We start from the raw sequence: 7,436 nt of genomic DNA, 5'->3' as shown, positions 1-7,436 counted from the left end.
TTGACTGGTCAACCAGACAAATACGGAGCTATACGCTGAGCCAGTGACCGTATAATCACCATATCTTGTATACAATGATCAAAGTGAGCTATCAAGACAAGTTCAATGACCGCCAATGCATTTTACTCGGTAATAAATGACCAGGATTGAAGGGGAATCCAAATTTCCTTCGTCTTCTGTCCTTGAGCTCTTGACAAACCAATGCACTTTACGGTTGTCCGGCCACTCCACCCCAAAGTTGTCACCAAACGTTGTTCATGCCATCGCGCCGCACACTAACCGGTAAGGAAGCGATGGCATCCCGCCGCGCCGAGTTCCTCGCCGCCCACGAACGCACACAGAATGGTAGGCAAGCGGTGGCATCCCACCGTGCCGAGTTCATCGCCGCTCGCGACCTCACACCTATGTGGGCGGAATTTGAACCTGCCAAGGCCGAATGGGCGGTAGAGCAAGAGGCGGCCAAAGCCGCACAGAGGGAGCGGAAAAGTCAGAAAGCACTCAAGAAAAGAGAGGCCCGTCGCCGCAAGAAAGAAGAGGACACACGCGCTGCTGCGGAGAGGTCGGCGGAGATCCAAGCACAGTGGGGTGTCGCTGACAAAGCCGGGAAGGAGAACGATGGCGTCTGGCCAGCATGTGAGAAGTAGTAGTACTAGTAGTTAGTGTGTGTGTCTGTGTCGCCCGTACGTTTTTTTAATTAATTATGAGCATGTAACAGTACTACTAGTTACTACTGTAGTTTTTAGAGCAAATTACCAGTACATTAGCCTAGACTCAATGGAAAAATTCCTATCCTATGCATCAAATGGCATATCTTTCTCTATAGGAATTGAGATGCATGTCATCTCACTTCCTATGATTTTCGTATTCCTATAAAATTCCTATCCTATGAACCAAAGGAGGCCTCTGTTGGAGTAACTACTTTAGCTAGCAGTACTACTAGTACAGTAGTTTTCTTCAAGAAGCGGAATTCAAAGTCATGATGGTTCCTTCGTCCGAGCAACTTCACAGTGGGTAAGGTTGGGCCTGTGATTTGACGGCTCATTAGTAATTACTGCGGCGCGACAACCGGGGTGAGTCTCCCTTGGAGTTCTGCGGGCATGGCAAGTGGACCAGGATGGTCGACATCCCACATGTCGGTGAGCGGAAGTATTCTTTCCGATATCGAGGAGCAAGGAAACCGCGTGGTATAGTATCACTGGTGATTTATATTTATTTTTTATTTCTAATGAATGCTAGCATTTCAACTCTTACGATGAAGGAGTGCCAAACACACGGCACGTGCTGGATGTCGCACACGTCAGCGAAAGGAGTGGGACATGAACAGTGTGGTAGAGCGTCTCCACTTCTGGGTCGGAGACCACACGTAGTACTACTACTGTACTAGTGGTATGAACGATACAAAGTGCGACCCGGAGAGAAAGACACGTCTAGTTGGAAGGTCTCGGGGCATACACGTAAACAAATATAAAACCTAATATGTGCCTCCAATTAATATAGTAGTAGTAGAGTACTTAGTCACGTACTCCATAACATCACTGGGCATTGCACATACAACATTTAGTGGTAGAAAGAGACAAATGCCTATATGCCACGCATGTTCATACTATTTGTGCATTTCTACTTCACTTACTGCGCTACGTTACACAGGTTCGCCCGTCCACTCCTGGGTACATGTCCGTCTCGTAGTTCCAGTCCCACATGTTCTTCATATAGATGGAACGATCCTTGCATGACACGTGCACCTTGATGCTAGATGTGTCGCGTGTTGCAAAAGGATGAACAAAGCTCATGTAAAAAAATAGAGTGGAAGAACATAGATTCCCGACGACCGAGAAGGAGCAAGGAACCTCGGGGTGGAGCGTCTACACTCATAATATTTTATATTATTCAGCGATATAAAATCAACCAATCATCTCCACAGTGGACTGGAAGAGTACGAAACACGGCAGCCCAGTGTAGTTACATCATACTAGTACATGGCTAACCCACGCTATCACCATATTTCTTGGCTTCCGTGCGACACCTCTCTCTAGTAATCCAGCAGCCCATATCGCTTCTCCCTCCTCGTCTCTCTCAAAGGCCCTGTTTGGATACTCAAACTCAGTTAAAGGTTAGAGTTAGATTCTAATCCTGAACTAACCCTGAAGTAACTCTAGCGAAAGAGGTGTTTAGATGACAGGGTTAGATGGAGCGCGGATACGGTGAGGTGCCTTCATGGGCGGTGCGAGAGGGAGGGAGGGAGGGAGAGGACGAGAAGCTTCGAGGAAGTGGGGAGGGATCCGCTGCGGGGAGAGCGAGAGAAAAGTGTGTTTTTTAGTGTCCCGAGAAGAACTAACCCAAATAAGCACCTCTTGGGTGGGTTAGATTTTTTTGGGTTAGTTGAGTTCGAACTAACCCAAACTAACTCTAACACGTGGATCCAAACAGTAACCCAAACTAACCTTCCTGTTTGGATATTTTTGGGTGAGTTGAGTTCAAACTAACCCAAACTAACCCTCCTGTTTGGATATTTTGGGGTTAGTTGAGTTCAAATCGCATAGCCCGACCTTTCCAGCAGTAAGTAAGTTGAATCCGCTACTCCCTCACCCTCCTCGCCTCTCTATCAAACCGCCTATGCGAAAACTGCCGCGCGTACTGCCCGGGAAAAGCCCCGCCCTCAACTTTTAACTACGCGAAAATAGTTCGAGCTTGTTCGTTCTATATAAATACTAGTACTGTATGTTTATTCACCCGTGGGGTTGTTCAATGAATGGAGGGCCGGGGAGCACAAGTGAACAATACTACTACTAGTAGTAGTAAGTAGGAGTCGTACAGGTAGTCACCTTAAATAGAGAGTTTCTTTTCTTTAATGCCACGTACACAAATTGAAACGCTTGTTGTGGAGAGAAAAAGATAATCACTCCACTATATATGTACGCAGGGGCCTGAGCGCTTGCTTTACTAGGGTTGCTCTCTTCATTCTCTCATCCTCTCCAGATATAAACAAGACAGCAGTAGCGACATTTTCTCTCTGCTCACCGCTGGTCACAGATCCGGCCGGATCCCTTCGGCTGGTGTGTGTAGAGGACTAGGTGCATCGTTCACGCGGTCATCGCCGGCGAGGGGGGAAACCCACAGCTGCCAGACGGGCCCGATCCTCTGCCCGTGTCGTTCTCTCTGAAACAGCGCCGGCTCGGGAGGTCCTCCGACCCTTCTTCCTCCCTGCCGTATTGTCCGCAGATCCGACCTGCCGCCTCCAACATCCCGACGACCCTCAGGTATAAGTTCTTCGAAAGCGGCCTTGCTCTACTGCCCCAGCTCCCCACATGTCTGCATGTGCATCTTTTTCTACTCCCATCAGCTCTTCCAAAGCCGCCTAAATTTTTAGTATTATTACAGGTAAAGCTACTTCATGCATTTGAATCTAGGGCTTTGTTCAAACAACGAAGAAAGGGGGGAAAGTTGTAGCATGAATCTAGGACTTGATTCAAAGAGGAAATAATATGGTGAAAGTAGTAGAGACCGGATACCCAACCGGTCTCTTGGTTGAAAAGGGAAATAACGGGAAAACGCAGTACAAATTGGATAAGGAACAGATCTATTATTGGTTGAAAAAAGGATAGAAAGTGGCGGCTGGTGGACAAGTCAACAGAGTATGTCCAGGATTAGATTTGTTGCCCTCACATAGTAAAAGGTCTCCAGGATTAGAATTGCTGCCCTCACATAGTAAAAGGTCTTAGGATTAGATTTGCTGCCCTCACATAGTAAAAGGTCCCCAGGATTAGATTTGCTGCCCTCACATAGTAAAAGGTCTCCAGTATTAGATTTGCTGCCCTCGCATAGTACAAGGTCTCTAGGATTAGGTTTGCTGCCCTCACATAGTAAAAGGTCTCCAGGATTAGATTTGCTGCCCTCACATAGCATGAACAAACTCTGCATCACCACTTTATGCCTCCTTGTAGGTACATTATGCTGATGCGTCCACTGTCGCATGTCCTTATACCAACCTTTTTCTGTTGTTAATGTAAGGGCGCATGTAAAATGAAGCGATCACACTGTTACCTTAGGGACATGTCTAACCAGTGTTATTGTTAATCTAATGCCTCCAGTGATAAGATGCAATTAAACTCTGTTACAAATGGCACTCCTGCTATTTTCCCTAGTATGATAAGTAAGTTGCTCCTTTACGCTGCTCAGTGTCCTGGTGTCCCCACGGTCCCATGCCCTTAAACCAACTCTTTAGCTGCTGTTGATTTACTGTATCTGGTAAACAAGCAATGCCACCGTTAAAGTAATCCCGTATTTGAGGAATCTCATTGTTGATCGTAATGCTTCTGGTCACATGAAGCATTGCTGACGTTTTAAAATTTCTACTGTCCTTGCGTGATTGCCATGAACATAATTAAGATGCTTCTTTTCATTTCGTATATGTTTCGTATATTCTTATTGACCAGCAACTGTTTACTTTCTATCTTTTTGTGCAGATAGGGATATCCATTTCACCTTGTTGCTATTGTGACCTTTTGGTGAACTGCACAAAACACTTTTTTTTGGAATGAGTGTCTTGTGTAGTTCAACTAAAATGTCACGTGGGCAACATCTCTCAATTTTGGTGGAACTGCACAAAATGGTGATTGGAGTTTCCAAAATCTCTGTCAAGTTCTGCAGGTAATCTCGTGCAACATTTTATTAGCCTTTGCAAGATGAGCCGTCACTGTCACCACAATGGCACTTTATTTTAGTGGAACTGCACAAAAGGATAAGAAAATTATAGTTGCACCTTACATGAGCCGGACAGCCAACCTTAATGTTCCTCAATTTTAGTGCAACTACTAAAGAAGAACCTGCCAGCTCACGAGAGCAAGTACTTCTTGCTAGCTGAATGATGCAATCTTTGCTTCATTTTAGGTGAACTGCAGAAAAAGGCGCATGAATTGAATCATGGAACTCCATGCAGGCCTCATCCTAGTGGAGCTGCAGGTTGAGTAAAGGAGGCCACTATTAAAGTGAAATCATGCTCTCCTGGTTTGTGGTGTGCAAACAGGAATACTCAACTACAAATGTTGTGACGGTCAAGACCATTCGCCAAGTTCTTCGATTGTATGACATGGCTAGCCAAGATGGATTTAATCCCGATATTCACTTTATCAAAAGGCTCTAATGGGTTGGTTCTGAATCTTGCAAGCTGGGAATCAATGAGATGTGTAGGCATCTTTGTTGTACTTATTATTTGAATCTTATTTGTTGGTTCTGAATCTTGCAAGCTGGGAATCAATGAGATGTGTAGGCATCTTTGTTGTACTTATTATTTGTATCTTATTTGTTGGTTCTGAATCTTGCAAGCTGGGAATCAATGAGATGTGTAGGCATCTTTGTTGTACTTATTATTTGGATCTTATTTGTTGGTTCTGAATCTTGCAAGCTGGAAAACACGGCATGATGATGCAGAGGACAACAACCATAACAAACAGTTCAAACTTGGTAGTATTATCTTTGTGAAAGTGCGACAAATGTGCTGATCGTGTGCGTCATGAGAATAATAATTCTAATTGTTGTGCATGTTGATCCTGTGGCACTGATAGAACGAGCCAATGCATTGCTTGTTTTAAGTATAAATTTCTATTAAAGCTAATTAAATTTAAGTAAAGTGACTACTAACTCCTGTTATTACAGGACCAATACAGACCCGCTCATGAACCGACGTGTGGCCGGAGTAGGTTTCTTAATGGAGGCGTTTGAATGCGCCGAGGGTGCATCTTCTGCGGGGCGTGCAGCGGACGAGGGAGGGGTAGTAACTGTTGTCGCTTGTGCACACTCAGTTTACTGTTGAATCCAGTTCCCCAAGAGCTGAAAAACGAACTGCTGCCGCCGCCTACACACTCGTTCACTTGAAGAGACTCCAATGGCGATCCAAGGGGTGAGCCTGCTGGATATGGACTTCAGCAAGGAGTTCCCCTTTGAGTTCACCGTTCAGTCCTATGGCTGCACCAAGTTGAATGTGATGTACACCAACGATCCGGACTCGGTGAAGCTCTGCCTCACCGAGTTCAAGCAGTACCTACAGGACGAGAAAGCACAAGGTTGCAGGACTAGACCTTGTGCCCATCCATTCGTCTCCTGACAGGGACCAGCGGATCGCCGTCGCCCAGGTATGTGTGCGGGACGAGGTTCTCATCTACCACTTCTGTAGGGCCATCAGAGGTTCTGGAGCATTCGCCTGTTTCATCGGCAGCGCCGACTGCACCTTCGCTACGGTGGAGAGAAGGAAGAACGTGACGATTCGGCCATCTGGTGCAACAAGCTTGTCGACATCAAGAAGCAATACAAGATCATCAGCAACGGGCAGGAGAAGGACTCCGTGGTTGACCTCGCCGAGACCATCATCGACCCCTGATATGCCAACATGAAAGAAGACAACGATACCAAGGACCTGAACACGTGGGAGGTACCTCTGAATCTAGCCTACATAACCTACGTGGCCAAGGACGCATACGCATGCTACGACATGTACAGGCAGATCTTGGACATGAGGGCGTGTCTGCTTCCCGTAACCGACGAGTACACGGACAGCCGCAGCGTCATGATCAAGTGTGCCAGGAAGGTCTAGATGTTGTACTTTATTTGTTTATAAGCACCTTTATCATCTGAGTGTTTCATGCATTAGCCTAAGTGTCGTAATTATCTGTTTTGTCCAAAAAAAATCTTTTAAGAACCCATTAACCTGTTTGATTTTTTAGTGGCTATTTGCTTATGTGGCACCTTTAACTAGTTCACTTGTCCGTTAAAAAAACTAGTTCACTCGGCTGCCGTGCTTTGAATCTCCTTCCTCCCAGCATATTCCTCTCAGGTGGACCCAGCAGGTCTCGTACACAGTCATATGGGACCAACCACCTATCCATTTGTATTTCTTTATTTTGTTTAATATTTCGTCCTCTTCCTATACAGCTCGGTTCTATTTTTCGTTTTCATTAATCCTATATCTGAATTTTCTCCCACTTTCTTTTTGATGTAAACTGAGTTTTCTCCCAGTACTTTTCCCTAGAACCAACTCAACTGTCCCACGTCTAGCCTAAAAAATAATAATACCCCAAGTACTATTAACTCATCAAATTTAAATGATATTTTATTTCGTAAGTTGAAAGTTCTTACAAAATAATAATAATAATTGTTTATATATAACTTGGCAAGTTAACTCCTAGTGATTGCGTACATAAGCTTGCAAAGATTTTACTGACCAATGCAGTAATAGATGTACAATCATGTGTTTATGTTTTTATAACATTTCTCCGTCTAGCCCAACATGATATTTTCACCCAGCGCAGCAAGTCCACGGATTTTGAGAAAAATGCAAATGGGCTTTAAATTCTAGCATACATATAAACGGGCTGCATAGATGCTACATCATTATTTCACCAGCCCACCAAATGGACTAAAAACAAATGGACTGGCTGACATGT

The sequence above is a fragment of the Aegilops tauschii genome, chromosome 2, assembly GCF_002575655.3.
Source record: "Aegilops tauschii subsp. strangulata cultivar AL8/78 chromosome 2, Aet v6.0, whole genome shotgun sequence".
Lineage (NCBI taxonomy): Eukaryota > Viridiplantae > Streptophyta > Magnoliopsida > Poales > Poaceae > Aegilops > Aegilops tauschii.
Note: the sequence above shows the minus strand (reverse complement) of the source record.